The sequence below is a fragment of the Nycticebus coucang genome, chromosome 12 (assembly GCF_027406575.1).
Source record: "Nycticebus coucang isolate mNycCou1 chromosome 12, mNycCou1.pri, whole genome shotgun sequence".
NCBI lineage: Eukaryota > Metazoa > Chordata > Mammalia > Primates > Lorisidae > Nycticebus > Nycticebus coucang.
In genome coordinates, this window is record NC_069791.1 from 50,993,685 (window position 1) to 51,008,244 (window position 14,560).

The following is a 14,560-nucleotide window of genomic DNA, read 5'->3' on the forward strand; positions in this document are numbered from 1 at the left end:
TGGCAATCTGAGAAAGTTTCACCTCCAGAAAACTTTTTTTGTTTTTTTTTTTTTTTGAGACTGAGTTTCACTTTCTTGCCCCTGGTAGAGTGCTGTGACGTCACAGCTCACAGCAACCTCAGATTCTTGGGCTCAATTAATCCTCTTGCCTTAGCCTCCCAAGTAGTTGGGACTACAGGCACCCACCACAAGGCCTAGCTGTTTTTTAGATACAAGGGTCTCTCTCTTGCTCAAACTCCTGAGCTCAGGCAGTCTATCCGCCTCAGCCTCCCAGAATGCAGGGATTACAGGTGTGAGCCATTGGACCTAGCCCTCCAAAAAACTTTTTCAATGTGTGGATTAGTGAAAAGAAGAGTATAAATCCTATCTAATCAGGCCAATCATTTTATCTGGCATTAAAGACCATTTTGTCCTTGCAAAAGGAGTTTCCACCCAGATATGATTTATACTCTTTCTTTTCTTGCACTATCCAGAAAGAGAAAATAAGCAATACAATCTTTAAATAAAGAAGCTCTAAGCAAGAGATCTTGTAAGTGGGTTACCTTTTCTCCACCCTCAGTACACTCTGACTTTTGGGAAAGGCATATTTAAATCTTGAGCATACAGGTCAGTCTACCAATCCCACATGGCTCATACAAGAAATGGACGATTGCTACATAGTGATGCCAGCAGGTCACAGATATGAACTCCCCTGAGGATCTTCCAGATGTTTTTCCTGCTTCTTCTGCCCCACTGTTCTCTTTTTACCTCCTGCTCCCACATACACTTTTCTTCCTTTGAACACATCTGTCTTTTTGCATTTAGCCTCTTCCCACAATCTAAAATCTCCGATGAGACAACCTTCTTTTTCCCCTAGCTAAGTAGCACAGGTACGTAGTTAGAGAAGTGGACTTCATAGCTGGAATGCCCAAATTTAAATCTTGCCTCCTTCATCAACTGGAATTTGAGAAAGTGTCATAACTTCTCTACATATCTGGTTTTTTCTCATTTAATAAATGGGATTAATAATAATATCTATAATATAGAATTATTACTATTATTATTTTTTTTTTGAGACAGAGCCTCAAGCTGTCACCCTGGGTAGAGTGCTGTGGCATCACAGCTCACAGCAACCTCCAACTCCTGGGCTCAAGCAATTCTCCTGCCTCTGCCTCCCAAGAAGCTAAGACTACAGGCGCCCACCACATCTGGCTACTTTTTGGTTGCAGCCATCATTGTTGTTTGGTGGGCCCGAGCTGGATTCAAACCCACCAGCTCCGATGTATGTGGCTGGCACCTTAGCCTCTTGAGCCACAGGCACTGAGCCTTATTTTTAAACACATTTTAGATATTCTTCCCCTACCCCTGTTCTGCTGGCTTAACAGATGCTCTGAGACACCCTCTTTTCATATACAATAATGAAAGAGCCACAGGATGGCAGCAAAGGTTAAAAAATATCAGTACTGGCTCAGCGCCTGTAGCTCAGTAGCTAGGGTGCTGACCATAGACACTGGAGCTGGTGGTTTCAAACCCAGCTGGGGCCTGCCAAACAACAAAGACAACTTCAACAAAAAAAAATACCCTGTATTGTGGCAGGAGCCTGTAGTCCCAGCTACTTGGAAAACTGAGGCAAAAGAATCACTTAAGCCCAAGAGTTTGAGGTTGCTGTGAGCTGTGATACTGCGGCACTCAAGCAAGAGCAACATAGTGAGACTCTGTCTCAAAAAAAAAAAAAAAATCAGTACTTTCACTGTCTTTAAAAAAACAAAAGGTAAAAAAGACGTTGGGTAGAAAGGGAGGAGAGGAGTAAAATAATTATGGAAACCAAAGTAAAAAGACAAAACAAGATACTAGCGTAAATCATCCTTACTTATGAGCAGAATTGAGTTCACAACTCTGAAAATAACTGGGTTTTTTTTTTTTTTCAGTTTTGTTTTCTTTTAACATATTCTACAAGAAATGTTATATCTCTTTTCTGTAAATAAAATGTGAGTCTAAATTCCAGCTCCAATGGACTGGCAGGAAATTTATCTCAGACATTCTGGGGTTCTTTCAACCTGATGATAAACGCAGGATCAAGGCATTATATCTCCCCCCATGTAGTCATCCAATTATAGTCCACAGTCCACTATGCAAACTTGCCATTTGGAGGGGTAGGAATCTTTAACAAAGAACGAGTGCCTGTCTGGACTTCAAATCCAGCCTTCCAAGTGCTCCAGGCTGACCTTTCTTCTAAGGCCCTGACACCTTCTCAGAGTAACAAGAAACTAGACATAGGTCCCCACTCTTAAAGGAGCCACTGACATCTTTCTCTGCAGCCTAAAGGAATGATTTTCATCTGGGGAAAGTCTCTCTCTTCATAAATCTTCATCTCTTTATTGGTTTTCTTCTCAAATTCTGTTTTTCCCCCGTTCATTCTTGTAAAATCAAAAGCTAAGAAGCCTTGTCTTAAACTTCCCTTGAGGTCAATTCCTTCAGATTTCCTATGTAGGCAATCGTGTGATCCGAACGAAGACAGTTTTCTTTCTTTCTTACTAATCTGTATAGCTTTTATTATACAGATAAAAGCTATACAGACTGCATCCCTGACTGCAGTAGCTAAGACTTCCAGAAAAATGATGAAGAAGAGTAGTGAGAAGGGACATCTTTGTCTTGTTTTAGGGGATGTATCTAGTCTCTCACCATTAAATATAATGTCAGCTGTTGGCTTTTTGTAGATGTTCTTTATCCAGTTGAGGAAATTCCCCTCCACTCTAGTTTGCTGAGAACTTTTATTCCTATAAATGACTATTGAAATTTGTTGAATGTTCTTTCTACATGTACTAATATATGCATGGCCACGATTTTTTTTTCTTTAGCTCATTAATATAATGGATGGCATTAATTGATTTTTGAATGTTGAACTAGGTTTGCCTACCTGGAATAAATCCCATTCTTCATTGTGTATAATTATTTTTCCACAAGGAAAATTGTTGGACTTGATTTGCTAATATCTTACTGAAGATTTTGCATTTCTGTTCATGACAGATATTGGTCTGTAGTTGTCCTTTCTTGTAATATTTTTCTCTAGTTTTGGTATCAGGGCAATACTGATCTTATAGAATGGATTAAGAAGTATTCCTTCTGTTTCTTTTCCTAGAAGAGATTGTAGAGGATTGGTATCATTTCTTTAAATGATTGGTAGAATTCACCAGTAAACTCATTTGGGCCTGGTGCTTTCTGTTTTAAAAAGGTATTAATCATTGATTCAATTTATTTAATAGATACAGACCTATTCACATTATCAGGTATTTTAGCACATTGTGTCTTTCAAGGACTTGATTCATGTCATCTAAGTTATCTAATTTACATAGAGTTATTCCTTTCTTACACTTCTCTCATTTCCCTAGAATCATGGAATCAGTTGCAAAGTCCCCTTCTCATTTACATTTATTTTGTTTATATTCTCTTTTTTCTTAGTTAGCCTAGTTATATTTCTATAAAGTTGTATTGATCTTTTCTAAGAACCAGCATTTGGTTTAGTTGATTTCTTCTATTTGATTTTCTGTTTTCAATTTAATTGGTTTCTATTTTTTTATTGTATCTTTAAGGAATTATTCTGCTTATTTTAGAATTTTCACCTGCTTACTTTATATTTGCTTACTTTATATTTTCAAGTTTCCCAATGTAGAAACATATATTATTGATTCTAGATCTTTCCTTCATTCAAATATATTCATTTAGTGCTTTAAATTTCCATCTATGGGACAGAGATTAAAGATGGCAGCCAAGTAACAGCTTCCCTGCAACTGGGAACAGCGAGTCTGGGGAGACAAGACTCTAGGCATCTCTGGCTGGTGGGATCTGCCTATAATCATCCCTTTGAGGACACAGGGAGCCAGCAAGGGACTTCTGGAGCCCAAGAAGAGGACAAAAACAGTGGAAAACTGGCAAGCGGTTGCATGTGTTCGATCAACCGAATCACGCCGGCAACCGTAAGTACTAGCAGCAGTGAGACTGCAAACCAGAAAAGCCTTACCTGTGAACTGTTTCGGTGTTCTGGACTTGGCACTCAGTTGAACTGCCTTGGGGAGAGCTTGAGCAGGAGTGTGGAGAACTTTGGGCATTGTCTGGGGACCCAGACTGAGCCACTGAGCCGGGCACAGGAAGCCATTGTGAAAGAACTGCCCCGGCAAGCTCTGCCCTCAGGGTCTCAGAGCAAGGATTGGGTGGGTCAAAGTAACCAACTGACTGAGCAGCCTAAAGGCGGGGACTGAGCTGCCTTATAGCCTTAATCCTTAGGGGCAGAGTGAGATGGTTTTGGCACACTGGAGCCTTGGGCTGTTGCCCTGGGTAGAGTGCCGTGAGGTCACAGCTCATAGCAACCTCAAACTCCTGGACTTGGCGCCGCCCAGACCTCCATAAGAGCTGTGCAGAGACCCCCAAATGGTGACCGGCACCCACCAGGCCTCCACATTCCCTGACCAGAAACTGCGGGAGCCACGCAACCCTGTGTCCTCCCTCCTGTGTCCTCCCAGCTTCTACACTAGCCCATTCATCTGGACAGGGACTCAGGTAGCTGTGTGCCCTTTGGAGCCCTCCCTGCCTCTGCGCAGAGCTCTTCTCCTGGCCAGAGACTGCTGGAGCCTTGGGCTCTCTGTGCCAAAATCACTGGGCACCTGGCACTCCCAGAACCATGCACACCAGCCCCAGCCCTGTTGCTGGATCCGGGTGTGTCACAAACCGGAGCTGCTTCCACGACCAGAACTCCCTAGCTAGAGCAGCCCCAGAGGAACTACACAGGGTCACGCCCTACAAACATCCAGCAACAATAGAGTGATCCCGCTGGGGTCTAATCTTGGAGAGACACCTCCCCAACTCTGAGGACAGCCAGAGGCAACAGTGAAAAACAATCATGAGGCGAAATCAACAGAAAAACTGGCAATATGAATAATCAGAGTAGATCAACTCCCCGAAGGATCAATGAGGCAGAAACAGCACAAGACCCCATGCACAAACAAATAGTTGAGATGTCAGAAATTGAATTCAGGATCTGGATAGCAAATAAGATCGAATTAGAATTCCAAAAGTTATCTTAAGAATTCAATGGATTCAAAGACCAAATGACCAAAGATTTTGACACATTGAGACAAGAAGTTGCATCCCTCAAAGATCTGAGAAACACAGTAGAATCCCTCAGTAACAGAATGGAGCAAGCAGAAGAAACGATTTCTGACATTGAAGACAAAGCTTTTGAACGCTCCCAAACCCTCAAAGAAGAAGAAAAATGGAGAGCAAAAACAGATCACTCTCTCAGAGAGCTCTCGGATAATTGGAAGAAAACCAGTATTCGTCTTATAGGGATCCCGGAAAGTGACGAAGTGGCTTCACAAGGCACAGAGTGTCTTCTCCATGAGATTATGAAAGAGAACTTTCCAGACATGCCACAAAATTCCAAAATTCAGATAGCAGACAGTTCAGAACTCCAGCATGACTCAACCCAAATAAGACATCCACCAGACACATCATAATCAATTTCACTAAAGTTAATATGAAGGAGAAAATTCTGAAAGCAGCCAGATGAAAGAAAACCATTACCTACAAGGGGAAGAATATCAGAATAACTCCAGATCTCTCTGCTGAAAACTTTCAAGCTAGAAGAGGATAGTCATCAACTTTTAATCTCCTAAAACAAAATAACTTTCGACCCAGGATCCTGTACCCAGCTAAAATGAGCTTCATTTATGACGGAGAAATTAAATACTTCAATGACATTTACATGTTGAAGAAATTTGCCACAACTAAACCAGCTCTCCAGGACATTCTTAGACCTATCCTCCATAAAGACCAGTGTAATTTGCCACCACAAAAGTAAACCCACCCAAAAAATTTTTGATCCAATTCCAACTTCCACAGTCGCAAAAGGATTAAAAACGTCCACGGGTCTCTCAAAAGGCTTATCAATACTCTCAATTAATGTGAATGGTTTAAATTGTCCTCTAAAGAGGCATAGGTTGGCGGACTGGATACAAAAACTCAAGCCACATATCTGCTGCATCCAAGAATCGCATCTCACATTAAAAGACAGATATAGACTCAAGGTGAAGGGATGGTCATATATATTCCAGGCAAATGGAAAGCAGAAAAAAGCAGGCATTGCAATCCTGTTCTCAGACACAATAGGCTTTAAACCAACCAAAATAATTAAGGATAAAGATGGACACTTCATGTTTGTTAAAGGTAATACTCAATATGATGAGATCTCAATTATTAATATTTATGCATCCAACCACAACGCACCTCAATTTATAAGAGAAACTCTAACAGACATGAACAACTCGATTTCCTCCACTTCCATAGTAGTTGGAGATTTTAACACCCCTTTAGCAGTCCTGGATAGATCCTCCAAAAAGAAGCTAAGCAAAGAAATTCTAGATTTCAACTTAACCATTCAACCTCTGGACTTAACAGACATCTACAGAACATTTCATCCCAACAAAACTGAATACACATTCTTCTCATCAGCTCATGGAACATACTCCAAAATCGACCACAGCCTAGGCCACAAATCTAACCTCAGCAAACTTAAAAAAATAGAAATTATTCCTTGCATCTTCTCAGACCATCATGGAACAAAAATTTTACTAAATAACAACAGGAACCTGCATACCCATGCAAAAACATGGAAGCTAAACAACCTTATGCTGAAGGATACATGGGTTATAGATGACATTAAGAAGGAAATCACCATATTTTTGGAACAAAACAACAATCAAGACACGAATTACCAGAACCTCTGGGATACTGCAAAGGCAGTCCTAAGAGGAAAATTTATAGCACTGCAAGCCTTCCTCAAGAAAACGGAAAGAGAGGAAGTCAATAACTTAATGGAACATCTCAAGCAACTGGAGAAAGAAGAACACTTCAACCCCAAACGCAGCAGAAGAAAAGAAATAACCAAAATCAGAGCAGAATTAAATGAAATTGAAAACAAAAGAATTATACAACAGACCAATAAAGCAAAAAGTTGGTTTTTGGAAAAGGTCAACAAAACAGATAAACCTTTGACCAACCTAACAAGGAAAAAAGGAGTAAAATCTTTAATTTCATCAATCACAAATGGTAAAGATGAAATAAAAACAGAATCCTCAGAAATTCAAAAAATCCTTTAGGAATATTACAAGAAACTTTATTCACAGAAATATGAAAATCTGAAAGAAATTGACCAATACTTGGAAGTACGCCACCTACCAAGACTTAGCCAGAATGAAGTGGAAATGTTGAACAGGCCTATATCAAGTTCTGAATTAGCACCAACTATACAAAATCTCCCTAAAAAGAAAAGCCCAGAACCAGATGGCTTTACATCAGAATTCCACCAAACATTTAAAGAAGAACTAGTACCTATACTACTAAACCTCTTCCAAAATATAGAAAAAGAAGGAATATTACCCAGCACATTCTACGAAGCAAAGATCACCTTGATCCCCAAACCAGGGAAAGACCCAACAAGAAAAGAAAATTATAGACCAATATCACTAATGAATATAGATGCTAAAATACTCAATAAGATCCTAACAAAAAGAATCCAACAACACATCAAAAAAATTATACACCATGACCAAGTCGGATTTATCCCAGGATCTCAAGGCTGGTTCAATATACGTAAATCTATAAATGTAATTCAACACATAAACTTAAAAATGAAGACAATATGATTCTTTCAATTGATGCAGAAAAAGCTTTGATAATATCCAGCATCCCTTCATTATCAGAGCACTTAAGAAAATTGGTATAGAAGGGACATTTCTTAAACTAATAGAGGCCATCTACAGCAAACCCACAGCCAATATCGTATTGAATGGAGTTCAATTGAAATCATTTCCACTTAGATCAGGAACCAGGCAAGGTTGCCCATTGTCTCCATTGCTCTTTAGCATTGTAATGGAAGTTTTAGCCATTGCAATTAGGGAAGAAAAGGCGATCAAGGGTATCCACATAGGGTCAGAAGAGATCAAACTTTCACTCTTCACAGATGATATGATCGTATACCTGGAAAACACTAGGGATTCTACTACAAAACTTTTAAAAGTGATCAAGGAATACAGCAATGTCTCAGACTACAAAATCAACACCCATAAATCTGTAGCCTTTATATATACCAACAATAACCAAGCCAAACAAACAGTCAAGGACTCTATTCCTTTCACAGTAGCGCCAAAGAAGATGAAATATTTGGGAGTATACCTAACAAAGGACGTGAAAGATCTCTACAAAGAGAACTATGAAACTCTAAGAAAAGAAATAGCCGAAGATGTTAACAGATGGAAAAACATACCATGCTCATGGCTGGGAAGAATCAACATTGTTAAAATGTCCATACTGCCCAAAGCAATATATAACTTTAATGCAATTCCTATTAAAGCTCCATTGTCATACTTTAAAGATCTTGAAAAAATAATACTTCGTTTTATATGGAATCAGAAAAAGCCTCAAATAGCCAAAACATTACTGAGCAATAAAAACAAAGCAGGAGGGATCACGCTACCAGACCTGAGACTGTACTATAAATCCATAGTGATCAAAACAGCATTGTACTGGCACAAAAGCAGAGAAGTAGATGTCTGGAACCAAATAGAGAACCAAGAGATGGATCCAGCTACTTACGGTTATTTGATCTTTGACAAGCCAATTAAAAACATTCAGTGGGGAAAAGATTCCCTAGTTAACAAATGGTGCTGGGTAAACTGGCTGGCAACCTGTAGAAGATTGAAACTGGACCCACACCTTTCACCATTAACTAAGATAGACTCTCACTGGATAAAAGATTTAAACTTAAGACATGAAACTATAAAAATACTTGAAGAAAGTGCAAGGAAAACTCTTGAAGGAATCGGCCTGGGTGCATATTTTATGAGGAGGACTCCCCAGGCAATTGAAGCAGTATCAAAAATACACTACTGGGATCTGATCAAACTAAAAAGCTTCTGCACAGCCAAGAACATAGTGAGTAAAGCAAGCAGACAGCCCTCAGAATGGGAGAAAATGTTTTCAGGTTATTCCTCCGATAAAGGTCTAATAACCAGAATACACAGAGAACTCAAATTTATTAGCAAGAAAAGAACACATGACCCCGTTTCAGGGTGGGCAAGGGACTTAAAGAGAAACTTCTCTAAAGAAGACCGACACAAAATCTACAAACACATGAAAAAAAGCTCATCATCCTTAATCATCAGAGAAATGCAAATCAAAACTACTCTGAGATATCACCTAACCCCAGTAAGAGTAGGCCACATAACAAAATCTCAAAACCAGAAATGTTGGTGTGGATGTGGAGGAAAGGGCACACTTCTACACTGCTGGTGGGAATGCCCACTAATACGTTCCTTCTGGAAGGATGTTTGGAGAATACTTAGAGACCTAAAAATAGACCTGCCATTCAATCCTATAATTCCTTTACTAGATTTATACCCAGAAGACCAAAAGTCACAATATAACAAAGACATCTGTACCAGAATGTTTATTGCAGCCCAATTCATGATTGCTAAGTCATGGAAGAAGCCCAAGTGCCCATCAACCCATGAATGGACTAGCAAATTGTGGTACATGTATACCATGGAATACTATACAGCCTTAAAGAAAGATGGAGACGTTACCTCTTTCATGTCTACATGGATGGAGCTGGAACATATTCTTCTTCTTTTTTTTTTTTTTTTTTTTGTAGAGACAGAGTCTCACTGTACCGCCCTTGGGTAGAGTGCCGTGGCGTCACACGGCTCACAGCAACCTCTAACTCTTGGGCTTAGGTGATTCTCTTGCCTCAGCCTCCCGAGCAGCTGGGACTACCGGTGCCCGCCACAACGCCCAGCTATTTTTTTGTTGTTGTTGCAGTTTGGCTGGGGCTGGGTTTGAACCCGCCACACTCAGCATATGGGGCTGGCACCCTACTCACTGAGCCACAGGTGCCGCCCGGAACATATTCTTCTTAGCAAAGTATCTCAGGAATGGAAGAAAAAGTATCCAATGTACTCAGCCCTACTATGAAGCTAAATTACAGCTTTCACATGAAGACTATAACCCAACTATAGCACAAGACTATGGGGAAAGGGCCAAGGAAGGGGAAGAGGGGGAGGTTTTGGTGGAGGGAGGATAATGGGTGGGGCCACATCTATGGTGCATCTTAGAATGGGTACAGGCGATTGCACTAATGTACACAGCTATGATTTAACAATAAAAAATAAAATTAAAAAAATAAAAATAAATAAATAAATTTCCATCTATGCACTACTTCTGCCACATCCCACAGAGTTTAATAACTAATATTTTCATTTTTATTCAGCTCAACATATTTTCAAATTTCTCTTAAGGCTTCTTCTTATACCCATGTGTTATTTAGAAGCCTGTTGTTCATTCTTCAAACATTTTGGGATTTTCTAGCTTTCTGCTGTTGACTTCTGATCTATTGCTACTGTTATCTTAGCACATACTTTATATGACTTCTATTCTTTTAATTTTGTTTATGTGTGTTTTGTTTACCAGGACCACCTTTATGAATGTTCCACACAAACCATGGGGAGAATGTGTTGTTGAATGAGTATAAATGTCAATTACCTCTAATTGATTGATGATGCTGTTCAATTCAGCTGTATTCCTACTGATTTTCTTCCTATTGGATCTGTCATTTACTCATAAATTGTTGTTAAAGTCTCCAACTAGTAACAGATTTGTATACTTTTCCATGCAGTTCTGTAAGTTTTGGCCATTGTATATTTTGACACAGAATGTCTGTACCACTCTACACCCCCTTCAGTAATACACAAAGGTGTCCCATTTCCCCTACATCCTTGCCAATATTGATCATTACCTAACACTCTAATTTTCTGTACTGTTTGAGGGGAAAAAAAGATGTACTTTTCGATTGTTTTTAATTTTTCCTTCTCTGATTACTAGCATCTCTTTACATTAGCCATTAGAAGTTTTGCTACAAATTACTTACTCACATAATTCACATGTTCCTTTTTCTGTATCTCATCAATTCTAAATTGCACATTTTTTCACACTTGAACATCTCTGACATTGGTACACATCTTACAATGGATAATATTTGTTTCATTTATCAATTGCTACATAATAAATCATCCCCAAATCTAATCATTTTAACAACATTATTGTACTTCACAGCTTCATAAATTGACTGGGCTAAGCTGGATGATTCTTCTCATGGCCCTGCCAAAGATCTCTTATGAAATTGTAGCCAGATGGCAGTGATAACACTACTGGGATTCTGGGACAACTTGCCCTCTCTCTCTCTGTGCATGTAGTCTCAGGACTGCTCTTTGTGGACTACCCCAACAGTATGGTAGACTTGTTAATGTGTATAGGGACAGACAAAGATGTTTGGGCTTCCTTGCCCATGGCCTTGGGTGTGGGATGAGATAAGGATGTCTGGCCTTTCCCTGTCATACCACCCAGACAAGTGGAACGGGGTACAAGATGCCTTGTGTTTTTAGATAACCATAACTATGTACAAGGATGCTTATGTTGCAGCTGTTTGGCATGTTGCCACTTTTGTTCCCTTGGTATAAAGGTGTACAGGACCTTCTGCTTCGGTGAACTGCAGATTGCTGACTGCGGATGGTTGATGACAGATTAATGGATAGTGAATGGCAGATTATGGATTGTGAATTGTGGACCTTCTATGTAGCCCAGATCCCCAGCTTCCAGGAGCTAGAATGGCAGACCTCCCATGTACCTTAGCTCACCAGCTACCAGAACTGAATAAAGACATGTTATTCCTCCCTCCCACTCCCTCAGTAGTTCTCTGACCTGTCAGATATGAACGGTTGGCACAGCAATTGGTATAGTCACCAGGATCGGGTTAAGGCCAGCATGGAGGTACCCTAAGCGGGTGGGATTGAGGAGTGGCCCACTGCAAGTATGTGGCGCTCATTGGTAAGTCTATTGTCTTCTTAGTGACCCTACTATAAGTGTTCCAATGTGGATGAGAATGCCTGAGGGTCAAAAGAGCCCTCTACTCAGTAGAAGAGGTGTTTGAAAAGAAAAGAGTCCACATATCTGATCAGGGCTAGAGTAGGTATTTCTTACAGCTATGCAAGCAGAGACAACGCAAAGACAAACACAAAGCTCCGGAAAGGAGCCCATGTCTGGGAACGCCAAGACAAGCTGGGGGTGGAGCGAAGATCACCTAACTCAGTGCTCTGGTTGGGAACTCCAGAATGAGCGGGAGATGGAGAAGCAACAGCAGCAGCAGTGCTGGAGAAAATAAAACGCTCCTTAGAGTGGAGTGGTAATAGTGGTAACTTATCATGGGGGCAGCTGAACTTTCCTGTGGTGGTGGTAGGAAACTCCTCACAAGAGGAGGAAGTTGAATCCTGTTTTAGGGCACAGCCAGTGGTAGGTAACCCAGAAGGTAAAAATGCAACAATGGAGTGACCCAGGAGGGCGGGCAGCCACACTCCCACAAGGAACTGAGTATTCCACCTTAACAGAGTTGGTGGGAAACAGTTGGGAAACAGTTCAGATAGAAGCCTGATGAAACCCTGACTACCTGCTTTTGCTGCGGCTGTGGAATCCAAGGGTGGATAACATTACCCTGGCTGTCCCAGAAATAGAGAGATTAGTCCCTGTTGTAGACACACCTGTGGGCTAATGTTGGGGACCTGCTAGGTCCTATTAGTCACTGGGAACCAAGTATGTGAAATGCCATTTTTGTTATGAACACTCGGGCCCTGAAGAAAGTGGCTGTTGCTAGCAGGGGTGAGAAACACTGTGATGCAGAGTGCTCTGGTTTCCGTTTGGGTTCTTAATAGTGATGTAGGTGCCCTGAAGTGCTAGGGCAAAAGGGAAGATAAATCCCAAGAGGGGAGAAGCCAGCTGTTTATCTCAGGGAGCAGACAGAAACAGACTCTGAAGCTTGCTTTCCTTTTAAATAGGAAGCAGCCCAAGGAGAGTGCCTGGAGGGGGTGGGCAGGGACTGGAGACCTTATGTGAAACTTACCATATGCTAGTCCCCTGCTAATATACAGTGAATGTTGGCCCTGGTTGACACTGAGACAGAATGTTCTGTGCTCCAGGTGGCCCTGGTGTGTTCCCAGGGCCCCCAGTTGCCATCGACAACTTGTAAAGAATTTGCACATAAAGAAGAGATTCACAGACCATGGCAAGAGCTTTGAATAAACTAAATAAGTGGCTGTTACAGAGAGCGGGTGATTTGCTACATTAGACAGAATGATCAGGTTGGATGACCAGACAGGCTAGAGATGTTAAGCATTTCACCTAGCACCACCCAGCAATTTTTAGAAAAAAAGAAATTGAATACACTCCTCCAGGACAGGTGTTTGTGCCACTATGCTCCCACTACTCTCAAGTAGAGACAAGGCATTTTCTAATGAAAAACATAAAAATAAATAGGTGTATATATAAATATAAACAAGTAAGGAAAATCTTATATCTACCCATACAAGAAGCCAGTGTAATGAATTAGTTTTGAGAAAACATTCTGTACCTGTCACAGCCAGCAGCATTTAGATGTAAATAGTTGGTTATAAATCATGCAGATTCTTGAAGCCAGGAAAAATTACTTAAGCAAAAATCATGAAGAACCAAGAAAGAAGAAAAAAACTTTTGCTAGCTCTTACAGAACACATTCTGGCCAATCTGTGGGCAGATGTCATAATAGTTGGGACTATTATATACATGTGGCAGCCATAGGCCACAATAGCCTTCGTAGCTAATCAAAACCTGACAGTGATCTTGGTATTTGTTATAAGAATGTCTTGCCTTTCTGGACTGACCCAATGTATACTTTCCATGTATTGATTTATGATCTTACCTACAATATCTGTCTCCCTAAAATGTTTAAAACCAAACTATAACTTGACCTCTCCAAGGTGCACTTTCTCAGGGACTCTTGGGATTATGTCTTCTTGGGCTATAGTCGCTCATATTCAACTCAGAATAAAACTCTTTAAATCATTTACAGAGTATAGTTTTTTCCATTAACAACAGCATTTATAAAGTCTACGGTAGTGTACAGTAATATCCAATAATGTCCTGGGCCTTCACATTCATTCACTGACTCACCCAGAGCAACTTCTCTTCCTGCAAGCTCCATTCATGGTCAGTGCCCAATACAGGTGTACCATTTTTTATCTTCTATGCTGTGTTTTTCGTGTACCTTTTCTATGTTTAGATATACTCATCCCAGCACTGTGTATGACAGAGGGGAATCAAAGGCAAACTAGGCATATCTATCATTAAAAGAAAGGAAACATGAAATGGAGACTATGCGGCAGCTAAAAAGGATGAACCACGTGCACAGAGAGCAAGCAACATGGACAGAGCTCAACAACATCACACTGGTGGAAAAATACGTTCTTTAAATCATTTACTGGAATATTAAAAATGAAGAAAGAAATTACATATTTTATAAGGATCCAGGTATGTTCAAGGACTATATTAAGCATCAAAGTATGTTTTTGTGGAGGAAAAGTGAATAGACATAGGTATACAGGAAGCTGGAAACAGAACATGAGAGACATATGGGGACTGATAAAGATGGTGACTCCCTGAACTGAGGAGT